Source organism: Gopherus evgoodei, chromosome 4, assembly GCF_007399415.2.
Source record: "Gopherus evgoodei ecotype Sinaloan lineage chromosome 4, rGopEvg1_v1.p, whole genome shotgun sequence".
NCBI classification, from domain to species: Eukaryota; Metazoa; Chordata; order Testudines; family Testudinidae; genus Gopherus; species Gopherus evgoodei.
Genome location: NC_044325.1, coordinates 143297752 through 143314260, shown reverse-complemented (window position 1 = coordinate 143314260; position 16509 = coordinate 143297752). Strand labels below are relative to the sequence as shown.

General features: G+C 48.4%; 1 protein-coding gene across 5 annotated transcripts in view; it reads right to left on the bottom strand.

Annotated features, from left to right (window-relative positions):
- SRGAP2 (SLIT-ROBO Rho GTPase activating protein 2) overlaps nt 1-16509 on the bottom strand; it is a 255349-nt gene that overhangs the window by 122558 nt on the left and 116282 nt on the right. Inside the window, exon 1 of one of the 5 annotated variants that reach the window (XM_030561622.1) lies at nt 5445-5555. The exons of the other annotated variants lie outside the window; for them this stretch is intronic. The gene's annotated coding sequence lies outside the window, so the exon portion shown is untranslated. Of the gene's footprint in view, nt 1-5444; nt 5556-16509 lie in introns of those variants that run through there. 5 annotated transcript variants of the gene reach the window in all.

The following is a 16509-nucleotide window of genomic DNA, read 5'->3' as shown; positions in this document are numbered from 1 at the left end:
AGGAAGCACTTCACATACACAGTCAACCTGTGGTACTTGTTGCCAGGGGATGTTGTGAAGGCCAAAAGTACAACCAGGCTCAGAAAAGAATTAGTTAAGTTTATGAATGATAGGTCTATCAATGGCTATTAGCCAATATGGTCAGAGATGCAACCCCGTGATCTGGGCGCCCTCCCTAAGCCTTCAACTGCCAGAAGCTGGGACTGGACGGCAGGAGTGGATCCCTTGATAACTGCTCCATTCTATCAATTCCCTCTGAAACATCTGGCACTGGCCACTGTCAAAAGACAATACTGGGCTAGATGGACCATTGATTTGACCCAATATGGCAATTGCTGTTATGTTCTTAAATATGCCTCCTGCTGTATTACAGGTGGCAAATAATGCACAGGGCAGCTTTCTTGTTTCCCTCTAAGATCTAACTCGTTTAGAATTTGACTCCCACTGGCATCTCAGTTTGTAGCCACATGACAGCTCGTTTACTCCCTTAAACAGACTCTCAGCTGAATTACTGACCCTATCCCAGACCCAGAGAGGCTAGGTCATTTGTCACAAAAGCTTATTTTATATTGTATCCATCATATGAACAGAACATCAAAGCTGATTCAGTGTTTTCTCTTAAATAGACATGGAAACAACGCGCACAGCTCAGATTCTGCAACCACTTGCCTCTTGTATCTAATTTGTACAGTAAGAGCTTGATTATCGGCATTGGGTTATCTTGGGGGAAGTCAGCTACTCCATTGGCATATGCAAGCACAAAAGCTGGTACTGGAAGCAATACTCAGGATGTGTCAGAAGGCAAGACTGGGACTGGGGTGGACTGGAAAAGAAAGATATAGCTAAGAGTGGTAATGCAATTGTTTTTTTCCCCACCTCCTGCTACCCTATCATTCATTTCTTAGGAAGGTAGCTTTAAGGCAAGCTCAGAGATTCTGTGCCAATAATTTTCTGTTTTAACTGCTTGAGAAATCACTTCCATAGCAAGTAGGAAAACAAAAACCACACACACAAAGCTAAGTCCAATGACTGCCTAATTCCACCAGGCTTTGTAACTGGTTCACAAGCACCCTGACTTTCCATTGACCTCAGTACTTCACAGAACACCTACATGAGGGACAGAGGACTGAGGGGCAGAAAAGTCATGAACTTCAGTGTGTGGGTCCTTTGCAGAAAATTCAGCTCCCTATCCTGCTCCATGCTGAATGACCTCAACGGCCAAAGCCTTCAGTGAGAATGGAGGACACTCTGTACTTTGCAGACTCAGGCATTTTGATAGGCTCAACTTTTCATGGTTTGGATCTGGAAACAGGATTGAAATCCAAACACTTCCAAATTCCAGGGCTGTTTACACTGGGAGATGTGATGGGTGCCATGGGGCACCCCTCTTCTTGACTTTCAAAGTTGACTGCAAAAAAGAACATTGCTCTTTCCTTGAAGGAGCTGGGTGCCAAATCAAAGAGAAAAACTAAAAAACCCAAAGGTTTCCAATGTAAATCTTAAAGAGACTCGCACACTGTGCTACAATCATTTAAAATCCAATGTTAAGTTTAATTAAGCAAATGCTTCTCAGACTGCCTCAGATGCACCTCTCCTGCTAAACGCCAAGCCTAATTGTAACCTTTCCCTTTAGCAAAATGTGCTGCATCAGGACTTTTTGTTGTAAATAAATGCACTGTTTCTGTGAGAGGAAAGGTAACAGCTGATTGGGCTGCATGCACTGGGGAACAATAGGTGATTGAACAGAGTGCACCCAGCCTGTGGGGTTGAGCTGAAGCAGGGCAACCTTGATCATCAGTTGTTTTATTTTTTAAACAGTACTTTGCTGTGGCCACAAATAAAATAAATTCAAAAAAATGCAGGAATTTCCTGAGGCTCACTTGGCTTTCTAGGATATAAAACATCTATTTGTTATCCCACTGATTAAACAGGCATGAGGATTTTTTTCAGAGGTATGGTCAGAACATACCAAGGCAACATTTGCTGTCAGCTGTGGGTTACTATATTACACTGGCGCTTTTATAACATTGCAATCGCAATACACACAGGATTTTATTTCAGTTCAGTGGTTTGGCATTCCTTAAGTTATACACCACAAATTAGCGTTACACCCCTTTTTTTAAACACTTCAGTCCTTTCCTTTTTAAAAATTAAAACCCCTACTCACCATTTGCTGATACCATCATTTGCTGAAAACCAAGTCACAGAATCAGTATCCTCCAGAATCTGTTTTCATACAGCCACTATTTTAAGGTCATACAGATGTTTAATCTCACCTTATCCATCACTATGTTCTCAAGCATGGACTGTTCCAGCCCCTATTACACTACACGGCTGGATTTTCAGGTTAGTAGCAGAGTGGCTTCTGTAATTTTTACCCATCTCAGTCTTTCCCTCAATTTCAATGACAGCATACTCTTTCTTGCTTTTGGAGAGTATGAGGCCACCCCCCCACTCCGACCCTCTCAAAATTGATTGCATTAAATATGGAAATCAGCCTATCCTCAGCCAAAGGAAGTGTTGCCCTGATCCTTGTACCTGTTTCCCAACACTTCAATAGGACCAGCACTTTAAGGAGCTGCAATTTCAATTAACCTCTTCTGTTGAGTTGGTCACTGCCAGGAAGTAATTGCTATTATTTATCTGGAATTAAAGTTACAGGAGGCATTAGATCCACATAATAAAGTGTTGCCATTCCACATTCAGCTGTTTCCAAAGGGTGAATAAGCATTATCTCCACTTTATAGATGGGGAACCTGGGGCCCAGTGAAGGGAAGTGACCTCAGCATTATACAGTCAGTGGCAGAACCAGGACTTGGACCCCAAGTCTTCTTATTCCGAATACAGTGCCTTATGCCAATACTGGACCAAGCTACCTCCTTCACACAAACACAGCATGCCAGTAAATACATACCCAAAAGCCTCCAAAAGGTAGGAGAAGGAAAAAGATAGGTTCCAGCTATTTACAATTAGATTAAAAAGTAACAAGAGGAAAACAGTATACCATTTAATCACTTCCAACATCATGTTATAAAGATCCTTAATTATAAAGGGCAGAGGTGAAGAATATAATATAAATCTAGATAGCTACAAAGTTTTTCATCCTTTTCCTAGCCATCTTCAGTACTTCAACCTCAGCATTTGTAAGTAGCTTCAAGTACAGGCCTTAACTGCCATCTGGCTTGTCCTGTAATTTGTGCATTAAGCTAGGTAGAGGCAGAGTTACACTGTACATTATGTCTTATTCATAAATTTATTATTAAGTAGATTCCATATAACTAAATAGCCTCTCCTCCCATCTTTTCTTGTTAATTCTCCACTGAATACCATGTACAGATGCAGACTGAATTAAAGGAAAACATGGGAAAGCAGCTGCTAAAAAGCAAATGACATTGGTGACTGGGCACTACCGTTTTCCTATACACGATAAAACAGGCTGCAAGTTTTTTCATTTTGAAGAATAAAGGTAAGAAAGTTCACCAATTCCTTCCTCAACCCTTAAGTCAGACATGTGAGTCAGAAAGCATAGAGGATTGACAGATTCCCTCAGTCCAGTTAGAGTGCCAATCAGACTGAGAGGAAAACTGACCTGTGTAATGTGTGCCATTTTGAAAAGCAAACCAGTTTACTATATCCAGGTATTATTATGTAGATGAGCCAGACATAACCCTTCCTTCCCTATATACACCTCTACCCCGATACAACACAACCCGATAGAACACAGTAAAGCAGCGCTACGGAGAGGACAGGGCTGCGCACTCCAGTGGATCAAAGCAAGTTCGATAAAACGCGGTTTCACCTATAACGCAGTAAGATCTTTTGGCTCCCGAGGACTGCATTATATTGGGGGAGAAGTGTACAATTAGCATTCTACTATGCATACAATGTCCATGTCCCAGCCTGCTGTGCTACTCTTCCCATAGGACTTTATAAGGCACTATTACTGGTGCATAAACATTCACAATCATGGTCATTCAAGTACAACTCACCAGCCTTGGGTTTCTTCAGATTCCTTTGGTCAATCATTTGAGAGGCACATTTTAAACCTCAATTATTTTCATGTTTTACTTCTGAAAACCCCTTAAAAATTAGGACTTCAATGGCTTGCGCTACCTGAAGTATAGAAATGCTAGGCCTGATGTCCTGATAATCTGCAGCTCTGAAAATGACATATTATTCCCTGAAATTCCTCACAGTGGATAAAGTATTTTCTCGTTCCACTCACAAACACATAAAGCACTGATGGCCACAGTCTTACCATGAGCACAGCGATCCCTGCATACAGGAGAGTGCAGTTTTCAAGCCTAGTATTTAAACGAGGATGTCTCTGATGTGTTAGTGGAAGAGTCACCATAGCTAGAGTCAACATAAAAACACACCTGATGCCAGTCTATCAAAATATTAAACAACAAAAAAAAAAACAAAAAAACCACAGTCCAACAACAGAACAAGAGGCAAAAAGGCAAAAGTGAAGCCTGATTTAAACTGCATCCATTTGAGTGAGCTCAAGACAAGCCTTGACAGCCAGAGCATTATAGCAGTGTGGCTTTGCATCGCCACTTTAGCACTAGTTGCCATTTAATAGCTTGAGATGGTCACAAAGTACAGGAATATGAACAGTCATTATGCTTAACCAACCAATATAGAATCAAACATACACTCCATTGCCTTCTTTAGCTATGATGGCTTCCCTGTAAATATTTTACTCACCAGAAATATTGGTGAACATAGCTGAGGAAAAAAAAGTCTGTAGAGGAATAAATTAGCCCTCAGTTTCTACTGCACAAACCAATGGACAAAGACATACAGTAGCGGTTCTCAAGAATTTCATATTGCCGACCTCATCTTTTAATCAAGATCCTCCAGTGGAGGACTCCCCATTCCACTCTACCAACATTCCCACAGCTACAACAGTGCTGGAATATATACAAATAATATTAAGTCAGATGTAATGAGACAACTTGAAATCAGTCCCTTAATATGATGGATACAGCTGCTTACTACATCCTCTCTCCTCATTTTCTCTGGGGCTTTACATTCATCATTTAAATTTGCACCAAGGAGACTCCCAGCAGAGATGGCATGTGAAGCAGACCACAGGGTGCAGAGAAGAGTTTAAGTCTAGTTGATAGAACCTTAAAGGGGAGTCGGAGGAGGAGAGGTGTCCTGGCCTGCAACAAGCTTCCCTTTATGAAACCTGATAGATACTTGACCAGTGTCCCTGAATCTGCTTCAGTAACAAGGAAGTGCTCCATAAACCAAAGTTTAAGAATCACATGCAAATCCACATTAAAGCAACTGTCTTTATCTCAAGGGATGAGGCAGAAAATACAAGCGCTCTATCATCAGCCAGCTGCACTCATTCCACCCCTCCTAAGAAAGCTTCCACTGGGGTTTTTTGCCCTGTTACCTCACCAACCTAAGGAGAAATGAAATACCTTTACATTGACTGTTGTGCAGAAATAGAATTGCTGAAGTCTTCATGGCTCCACTTTTCATCTTTTACTCACACCTCTTATCTTCACTTAGTCTGCTTAACTCCTGCTCAGCGAAACAACTTGGCAGCTGGCTTGACCATTCCCTTTGTAAGCAGGATGAGGTTTACTATCTCACAGTTCAGGTTTTGTTTTTACATCATTCAAAACATCTGCTTCCCCATATCTGCTTCTGCTGGCCACGAATTATACAAAGGGGTAATTTTTTGTGAGTACATATTCATATAGATACTGTGGCTAAGTGGAAAGTTACAGAATTTCCGGTCTTCACTCCACCAATTGCAACTGCTATTAAAATAATTCTCCCGCTGATCATCAGTTAAGAGGGAGCTTGATGACACAAGCGAAACAGTGATGTATGGCAATTCACAGAGTTGGGCAATTTCCTGGGGAAATTCAGCTGCTTAGCAAGCAGAGACAGAGCACATCATCATATGATGTCAGTATGATTTTAAAAGCCACACTAAAAGCATCAGGGACCACCAGAGTTCACCTTTGTGACACGAATGCCCATTGAGGCATGTTTCAAAAATAGTCAGAGATGCATGTTTCCCAAGTGGAAGATAACAATTTTAACACGGACACCTTTGCTCTTCTATAGCACCTTGCCCCAGAGCATTGAAATTACTTTAAACAATCTACTGTGGCTCTTAGAATCCCAGGTATCAGTATTATCCCCATTTGGGGAGCGTGGAAACTGAAGCAGAGAGCTCAAGTGACTTGCTCAGTATCATGCAGTAAGCTAGCAAAGAACTGTGTTTAGAACCGGGGAATCCTGGCTCCCAGTCACCTTCTCTTTTCCACACCACGCTTCTACGCAGATAAAAAGGGTATTCTCGCGCCTTATGAGAAGTTTCTTTGATGAATAAATTTTCAACTCCAAGTATGCTTGCACTGGAAAGCACAGAGAATGAATCACACAGACACAACAATTCAGTATTCCACGAGGAACAAGAACTCAATGCTGCTTTTCACTGTTCAGTTACCTCAACCACGCAACAGCATTCAAGTCTTTTCACGACATTCCCATACCCGTCCCAGATGCCAAGCTATTTAAAATTAAGAGACACCCAGGACAGGATTGGGTTGGCAACTAAATAAAAGCAGCATCCCCAACACCTACCCAGATTTTAAGAAGTCTCTCTCACCCACATGGATTTGTCTTGATGGACAGAGCTGATTGAGTGATATTCAGAAAACCTTTATTAAGCTAATGTTAAAAAATTAATACACAGGTTAAGAAAAGAATGTCTGTACATCAGGGTACAGTGCTTAGATTATCCATAAATACAAGTTTAAAAAACTCATAAGATACATATAATACATAATCAGCAATAACCCAAATGTAGATAAATATAACGATACAGTTTAGATATTAAAATCCAAATACTTGGGTACATCACTCATGAGAAGTTATACAGTTGGTTGTAGAAAGCAAATATAGGAATGAGTGTAGATTGTCCCTCAGTAACTGAGCATTTAGGATGGGTTGCCCCTTAGTAGATATAATCCATCAGATAAATATTTACAGTTTCCCCTTGCCTAAAACATCCCTCATGACTTCTTTGCGAGGATTGGTCCTCCTCACATAAATTAAAGACAAGCAGAACACCTAAAGCAGGGGTGGCCAAACCTATGGCTCCGGAGTCACCGCCTCTTCAGAAACTAATATGCAGCTGGTTGTACAGGCACCGACTCCGGGGCTAGAGCAACAGGCAACAACTTTCCAATGTGCTGGGGGTGCTCACTGTTAAACCTCTGGCTCTGTTACATGCCCTGCTCCCACTCCACCCTTTCCCGCCCCCTCTCCTGAGCCTGCTATGCCCTCCTCTTCCCCATCCAAGCCTCCTGCAACGCCACCAAACAACTGATCGGGAGGTGCAGGGAGGGAGGGGAAAGGGGCTGCTGGGGGGAAGGAGGTACTGGGAGCAGAGTTGTTAGGGGACTGCTGACTTATTACTGTGGCTCTTTGGCAATGTACATTAGTAAATTCTGGCTCCTTCTCAGGCACAGGTTGGGCACCCCTGCACTAAAGTCAAAGACAAGGACAAACAACTGGGAAAGGGGATGACGGGTCACCAGACTAAGGTGCTCCAAATGCAGCCCAGTCACCCATCAAGCGAGTGGATAGGAAGCAACTACATAAAGCAAGTTGAAAAGTCAACAAGCTTTACAATTACAAATATGACTTTGCCAGGATCCTCTTTCAAGTGACTCAGCAGCATGACAAAGGGCTGCAAAATGAACATATGGCCACATTATACAGTAGACTGAAATAGTAATTTTAGGTCCTAGGCCTTGTCAGCAAACAGTTTCTTAAAACAAACTCCCATCTCCATAAAGGTATAATTAATTTGTGTTCTAAATGTCAGAGTAAGACTTGCAGTAATTCAGACATTTGGTCATTCATTTAAACCTTCAAAGAAGTTAAGGCTAAGACTATGTTTAATTCAAAAATTGACTCCACTCAGTTTCAAATTTTAACTAAATCAAAATCCACAGACAGAAGTAAAAAACAAAAAAGGGCATAAAACTAAAAATAAAGAAAATAATTGGTTTTTGATTGGGCTTTTACCAGTCATGATACTAGTTGATAGCAGTGGGGAAAAGGGGGAAGGATTTAAGTCAGTAGAAAAGAATGACGAATTTTGAAAATACAGAAGAAATGGTGCAGCGTGGAAAACACACACACCGCCCAGAATTAAAAGACAAAATCTAACTTTAGAGTCAAATATCGAGTAAGAAAAACTGGCTGGTCCCTTAGGATTTGTCAAGTGTGTTAGGTTCAACTGCTAGGCCACTGCTGGGATTTCAATGTTTATGGAAATTGTATCTTCAAAAAAAGACGGTTACTCACCTTTGTAACTGTTGTTCTTCGAGATGTGTTGCTCACATCCATTCCAGTTAGGTGTGCGCGCCGCGCGTGCACGTTCGTCGGAAACTTTTTACCCTAGCAACTCCAGTGGGCCGGCAGGTCGCCCCCTGGAGTGGCGCCGCCATGGCGCCCAATATATATCCCTGCCGGCCCGCCCGCTCCTCAGTTCCTTCTTGCCGGCTACTCCGACAGTGGGGAAGGAGGGCGGGTGTGGAATGGATGTGAGCAACACATCTCGAAGAACAACAGTTACAAAGGTGAGTAACCGTCTTTTCTTCTTCGAGTGATTGCTCACATCCATTCCAGTTAGGTGACTCCCAAGCCATACCTAGGCGGTGGGGTCGGAGTGAGAAGTCGCGGCATGGAGCACTGCAGTTCCGAAGGCCGCATCCTCTCTCGACTGCTGTACCAGGGCGTAGTGGGAAGCAAAGGTGTGGACCGATGACCAGGTCGCTGCCCGACAGATTTCCTGGATGGGCACACGGGCAAGGAAAGCCAGCGACGACGCCTGCGCCCTGGTAGAATGCGCAGTCACACGGCCCGTAGGGACAGGGCCAAGTCATAACAGGTCCTGATACAGGACGTAACCCACGAGGATAACCTCTGGGAGGAGATAGGAAGCCCTTTCATACGGTCCGCTACCGCCACGAAAAGCTGGGGGGATTTGCGGAAGGGTTTGGTCCTCTCTATGTAGAACGCGAGAGCTCTACGGACATCCAGCGAGTGGAGCTGCTGCTCCCTGCCTGAGGAGTGAGGTTTTGGGAAAAAAACCGGGAGGAAAATGTCTTGGTTGACGTGGAAGGCTGAGACCACCTTGGGTAGAAAGGCAGGGTGTGGTCTAAGCTGCACCTTGTCTTTGTGGAAGACCGTGTATGGGGGGTCCACCACAAGGGCTCGGAGTTCCGACACCCGTCTAGCTGAGGTGATAGCTACTAGAAAGGCAGCCTTTCAAGAGAGGTAAAGCAGGGAGCAAGTAGCTAACGGCTCAAAGGGGGGCCCCATGAGCCGGGACAACACCAGGTTAAGATCCCAGGTTGGAGCAGGGGGACGGACGTTAGGGAATAACCGTTCCAGCCCCTTAAGGAATCTCGACACCGTCGGGTGAGAAAAACGGAGCGACCGTCCGCACCCGGGTGAAAGGTGGAGATAGCTGCCAGATGGACTCGCAACGACGATAAGGCCAGACCATGTTCTTTGAGGGACCAAACATAATCTAAGATTTCGGATACCGAAACGTCCATAGGCGGAGATTTCTCTCTACGCACCAACAGGAGAAGCGTTTCCATTTGCCGAATATGTGGCTCTTGTGGATGGTTTCCTGCTGCTCAAGAGCACCTCTCTCACAGGCGTGGAGCAGCGCAGCTCGGAACCAGTTAGCCACGCAGGAGCCACGCCGCTAGGTGCAGCGACTGCAGGTCTGGGTGACAGAGGGAACCCGTGGGTCCTGGGTAATCAGGTCCGGATGAAGGGGCAGGGGAACTGGGTCGGCTACGGCCAAGTCTAGCAGCATGGTGTACCAGTGCTGTCTGGGCCATGCCGGGGCCACCATGATAACACGAGCCCTGTCTCTGCGCACCTTCAGGAGGACCTTGTGAACCAGAGGGAACGGAGGAAACGCATAGTACAGGTGGGTCGACCACTGGATGAGGAAGGCATCCGCTATCGACCCCGGCTCCCTGCCCTGAAAGGAGCAGAACGCTTGGCACTTCCTGTTCCCCTTGGACGCAAAGAGGTCCACCCGGGGATAACCCCACCTCCGGAAATGGAGAGAGCGACGTCCGTCGAAGGGACCCACTCGTGTGACAGGAAGGATCTGCTCAATCGATCCGCCAGCGTGTTCCGTACTCCGGGAAGGAAGGAAGCCTTGAGGTGAATGGAGTGGGCTACGCAAAGTCCCAGAGTCGTATCGCCTCGAGGCACAGGGAGGAGGACCCTGGTGCCGCCCTGCTTGTTGATATAATACATGGTCGTCGTGTTGTCCGTGAACACGGCTACACAACGACCCTGAAGCTGATGACAAAACGTTTGGCAAGCAAGGCGGACCGCTCTCAACTCCCTCATGTTGATATGTAGCCCCACCTCCTCCTGGGACCATAGGCCCTGCGTCCGCAGGGTCCCTAGGTGGGCCCCCCCAGCCTAGATCTGAGGCACTCCGTTGTCAGGGATACCGAGGGCTGAGACGGGTGAAAGGGAAGACCCGCACACAATACGGACTGGTCCCCCCACCAGCCGAGGGAATCTAAGACCTTCTGGGGGACTGTGATTAACATGTCTAGCGGTTGCCTTGGTCTGTAATGACTGATAAGCCACAGCTGGAGAGGCCTCATGCGGAGCCGAGCGTAGTCGGTCACAAAGGTGCACGCCGCCATGTGGCCTAACAGGGTTAGACATGTCCTCACTGACGTCAACGGGGCTGACCGCAAGCGTTGAACGATCGCCGCCATGGTCTGGAACCGCTGCCGAGGCAGCGAGGGCCCTGCCCACAGTGGCGTCCAGGACGGCCCGATAAATTCCACCTTCTGAGTGGGCTCAGGGTGGACTTGTCTGTGTTTATCAAGAGGCCCAGACTCGCAAACATGCCGGTGATCACGCGGACATGGCTGTACACCTGCTGTTCCGACGTGCCCCGAATCAACCAATCGTCCAGATAAGGGAACACGTGGACACGGTTGCGCCGAAGAGCGCCACGACAACTGCCATGCATTTTGTAAACACCCTCGGGGCCGTGGACAGGCCAACGGGAGGACCGCAAATTGATAATGACGAAGCCCCCACAACGAAGCGGAGGAAGCGTCTGTGGCGTGGCCAAATGGCATAGTGGAAATACGCGTCCTGCATGTCGAGGGCGGCGTACCAGTCTCCCGGATCCAGGGATGGAATAATGGTCCCCAGGGATACCATGCGGAACTTCAACTTCACGAGGTATTTGTTGAGTTCTCGCAGGTCGAGGATAGGCCTGAGGCCCCCCTTGGCCTTGGGGATCAGAAAAATAGCGGGAATAAAACCCCTTGCCTTTCTCGTTTTCGGGAACCGCCTCTATAGCTCCTTTGCTGAGGAGCGTCCTGCACCTCTGCCGAAGGAATTGCTCGTGAGAGGGGTCCCTGAAGAGGGACTAGGAAGGAGGGCGGGAAGGAGGGAACGAAACAAACTGCAGGCGGTACCACCGTCTGCACCACGCTCAGACCCAGCGGTCCGATGTTATTGGGACCACGCCGGGAGGGAAAAACGAAAGGCGGTTGGAAAACGGAGGGGAAGGATCCGTAGGGGAAACTGTTACTGACGCGCCCGAGCGCACCTTCAAAATGAAGGCTTAGGACCAGGCGGGGGTTTGAAGAGCCTTGGTTCTGCCCCCCTTGGTTCCCCGACTGCCTGCGCCTCCCGTTCCTGCCGCGGCGCCTGTAAGGGTCCTGCCGCTGGCGGAACTGGGAAAACGGCCGACGGTGCTGCTGTTGTTGCGGCCTAAAGGGTCTACGCTGTGTCCGGGGTGTGTGCATCCCGAGGGACCGCGCAATGACCCGGTTGTCCTTTAAACTCTTAAGTCTGGGGTCCTGTCTTATCGGAAAACAGGCCCTGGCCTTCGAAAGGAAGGTCCTGTATCGTGTGCTGGAGCTCTGGCGGAAGGCCGGAAACCTGCAGCCAGGAGATGCGACGCATCGTAACTCCTGACGCGAGGGTACGGGCAGCCGAGTCCGCAGCGTCCAAGGAGGCTTGGCAAGGCCGTGCGCGCGACCTTCTTGCCTTCGTCCAAGATGGCCGTGAACTCTTGGCGAGCATCCTGTGGCAGCAGCTCCTTAAATTTGTCCACTGCCACCCAGGAGTTAAAGGCGTATCTGCTCAGCAGGGCCTGTTGGTTAGAGACCCTGAGCTGCAGCGCCCCAGCCGAATACACCTTACGGCCAAGGAGGTCCATCCGCCTGGCTTCTCTGGATTATGGGGCCGGAGCCTCCTGGCCGTGACGCTCCCTATCGTTCACCGATTGCACTACCAGTGAACCGGGAGTCGGGTGAACATGTAAATATTCGTACCCCTTAGAAGGGGCCATGTACTTCCTCTCGACTCCTTTCGCTGTCGGAGGGATGGAGGCCGGGGACTGCCAGATAGTATTGGCATTGGCCTGAATGGTCCGTATAAACGGCAGGGCGACCCTGGTGGGAGCATCGGAAGAGAGGATGGTGACAATTGGGTCCTCTATCTCCGAGACCTCCTCTGCCTGCAGACTCAGGTTTTGAGCCAATCGCCTGAGGAGGTCCTGGTGCGCCCTGAGATCCAGCGGGGGGGGACTGTTGGAGGAGGTACCCGCCACCGCCTCATCCGGGGAGGAGGATGATGAGACCCCAGGCACATAGTGTCCAACTGAGGGTCTTCCTCAGCCCTCGCCTCTGTCTTCCGGAGCCCCAGCGGAGTCCTCGCTGTTTGGACCCTTCGTCCCCGTTCCGGGGAGGAGGGGGGCGAGACAAGGAGGCTTCAGGGGCCCTACGCTCCGCAGTCGCCGGCCTAGCAGGGAGCTGCTGGGGGCCCTGGGCCTGATGGTACGCCCAGGGTGTCCAGAATCCCCACTGTGGGGGCCTGGTCCTGCAGCGGCGGATCAGCAAACAGCGCCGCCTGCCGGTCGGTGCCCAGCCGCATAGCCGCTGTCCGTTCTGAGGGACACGGACGGCTGCCTGGAGGGCCACGGCGGGGCCGACCCTGGATGGTACGGGTCTGCGCGGGCCGGCACGGAGATCGTCTCGGTGCCGGGGACCGGTGCCGGAGTCATAACGGTGCCGGGATCGGGACCGGGATCTGTCACGGTGCCGGGCGCTGCTTCGGGACCGGGATCTGTCACGGTGCCGGGCGCCGCTTCGGGACCGGGATCTGTCACGGTGCCGGGCGCCGCTTCGGTGCCGGGACCTACTACCAGCTCGGTGCCGGGAGATCGACCGGACCTGCCACCAGCTCGGTGCCCGGGAGGTCGAGCGAGATCGGGACCGGGACCTGCCACCAGCTCGGTGCCGGGAGGTCGACCGGTGCGGCGAGGTAGCGTCGGGACCTGCTCCTGGAGTCGCGGTGCCGGTGTCGACTGGAGCCTGACCGCGACCGTCTCGATGCCGACCGGTGCCGCGATGTGCGACCGGTACCGCTGAGGGGAGCGGTGCCGGGACTGCTGAGCGGCGTCGGGATCTGGAGCGCCCAAGACGTCGGGGCCTGGATGGCGAACGACTGTCCGTGGGCGGTGCCGACATCATGGGCTTGCCTCTGGACGTGACCCGCACCGGAAGAACCGGGGGTGGCAGCCGAGTAGGCTCCGTCAGGGCAATAAGTCCCGAGCCGAGGCGAAGGTCTCGGTGTGGATGGGACCATTATCTCAACCCCAGATCTCATGGGTGAGCTCGGCGGCACCTGGACTCAACAGACCCGCCGGGCCCCGGAGTCAACGGTGCTGACGGTGCAGGCGGCGCCGCGGCCGATGTCGAGGCCGGGCGTTCAAGCCGGGTCTGCCTGGCCGGAGTATTAGACTTCGACGGCCTAGGCTCTGATTCCGGTGCCGGAGAAGGTCGTGTGCCGAGGAGTCTTCTCGGTGCCGAGCGATCCGGTGCCGGTGCCGAAACCACGGTCTGCGAAGTCGACGGGTCAAGTGCCCGCCTCCATTAGGAGAGTTTCGGAGCCTCTGATCCCTCTCCTTTTTTGTCCTCGGCTTAAAAGCCTTACAGATGCGGCAACTTGTCAGATATGTGCGATTCCCCGAGGCACTTCAGGCACGCTTCGTGGGGATCGCTGGTAGGCATGGGCTTCTTGCAGGCCGCACACTGCTTGAAGCCTGGCGAAACAGGCATGAGCCTGGCGCCCGGTGCCGGGAAGGGCTAAGCCCCCGGCAAGAAACTACTTAACAGCTATTTACTAAACTATCTACTTAACAATACTAATTACAACTATATATAGAACTAGAGATAGCGATAAACAAGCGATAGAAACTAGGAGAGCTAGGGACGTGGAGGACAGCTATGCCGCGCTCCACAGTTCCAACGACCGACACGGCGGTAAGAAGAACTGAGGAGCGGGCGGGCCGGCAGGGATATATATTGGCGCCATGGCGGCGCCACTCCAGGGGGCGACCTGCCGGCCCACTGGAGTTGCTAGGGTAAAAAGTTTCCGACGAACGTGCACGCGCGGCGCGCACACCTAACTGGAATGGATGTGAGCAATCACTCGAAGAAGAACTGTATTTCCAATCCATTTCTAGCAAGCTAATTTAGATGCAACCCTGATACTGCTACTGATTCCCCAAGATGGATTTCATGTGTTGTGTAGAGGCTCTGTGTTTGCTGGTTTATGGATGAAGGGGAGGAACTCACGAGCCATAATATCTTCCAGCCACCCTTGCTTACAGGCCAAATTAAAAATCAGCCTTTGGTCCTTGGAGAGCCAGAGTTCAAAATGGCTACCATTGGTTTGGACATTAGGCAGAAAGCAGCATATTCAGAGATCTGGCCTCTTGAACACAAAGGTGAGCTGTATGCAAACATCAGTAGCTAGCCCCAAGAAAAGGAAACAGGCAAAACACACACATACAAACAGTCTCAGTATGCAAATTTAAATGCCGCCAGGTGATTAAATAGCTTGGAACATTTTTCAGCTTTGACTGAGTCACAAAATCAGAATTTCGTCAAACAAAACGCATTAATAGAATGTTGACGACCAACAGCAGCACTACACATCCCTTGGAGTCTAGGGCCTAGACCACTGAGGTGGAAACAGGAAAAGGAGAGCAATGAAGGTAGTCTTTTGGTTAGTTATAGAATAGCAGTGAGGAGATCGGCTTTTACTTCAAACCCTGCAGTACATAATGATGGGACCTTTAAAGAGGCACTCCACCTCTCCATGCCTCAGCTTCCCTAATCCAAAAAATGGGGTACTGCTAGTTCCCTACTTCACAGGAGTAGGTAGTATTAATGTTTAAGGGGGGGAGGGTAAAGTACTTCGATAACGTTGGCTGTAGAATTATAGACAATTGCAGCAGTTTTCCTCCTAAACTAGATCGAGGTCATAGATGATCACATGAAGTTGAATAGCAGTGAAGCAGAAGGGTAGCATAAAGGACTTTCTGTAAGAGTAGGGTTTAGACAGGTTTCAGACGCAATTTTCAGTGAAATATTGCGTACTTGGGTTTTGCATGTACCTCGGTATTGCGGAGCCATGAATTTCTTAGGTCTCAAAATCTTGCATGATATGTAGCACCACAAAGGCGTTTTTAAAAAGAGAAAAAAATGAATTGAAACTTGAAGATTCCTGCTGTAAGTGCAGTTTTGTAATATACCAAATCAGATCTAATGGTTTGAAAACTTCTTCCAACCAATGGTCTCAATGAACATAGCACACTTTATGAGTTGTCCCTCAACACCCAGGTGAAAAACAAAGCATTGTCGTCTGTATTTCACAGACTGAAGACAATGGTTTGCACATGATACAAGGCCCCACATGAGCACAACACTTAAGTATGTGCTTGAAGTTAAGCAACTCAAGGTGCTGGCAAAGAATCATCAACCCCTATGCACATCAAGCACTATCTTGAGTGCAATGAAAGGCTAATTTGGACTGCCAACAGCGTTTGACAGCACATTGTCCATGCTCTTGACATCAATGAGAAAGAAAATATGGACTGAACTACCCCATACAGAGATTCACTGTTGTAAGCTCACTTGTAATAAATTTGAATAATTCTTAACGTGGGCAGAAGTCTTCAAATGGATTTCTGTTATTGTCCTACAAATACCACACTGTGGGTAAGACAAGAGTTGTTACAAATCTAACCAAATAGTATATGCAGTAACTGCTTTGTAAATACTAAAACTGGCTGAGAAGGGGTTATAACCACTGACACTTTAATAATAGCATTAAAAATAGTAATTTTTAAAAGGAAGGCAAGCAGCAGCAGTGTTATACAGTTTTCTTTGGATGAGGTACCACAACATTTTAAAACGTTTTCCAATATCGAAGTAAATAAATGTTCTGTGATAAGGAGTACAATGAGAGGACTGTGGTCACCTTTTAAAAACATCTAAACAGAAAATCTTTGCTTACACATCAGAAATTTTTAAATGCTACAACTAAATTAATATGGGTCCAATATTGTAGTATCTTCCGGGGGTGGAAGGAGGAGGG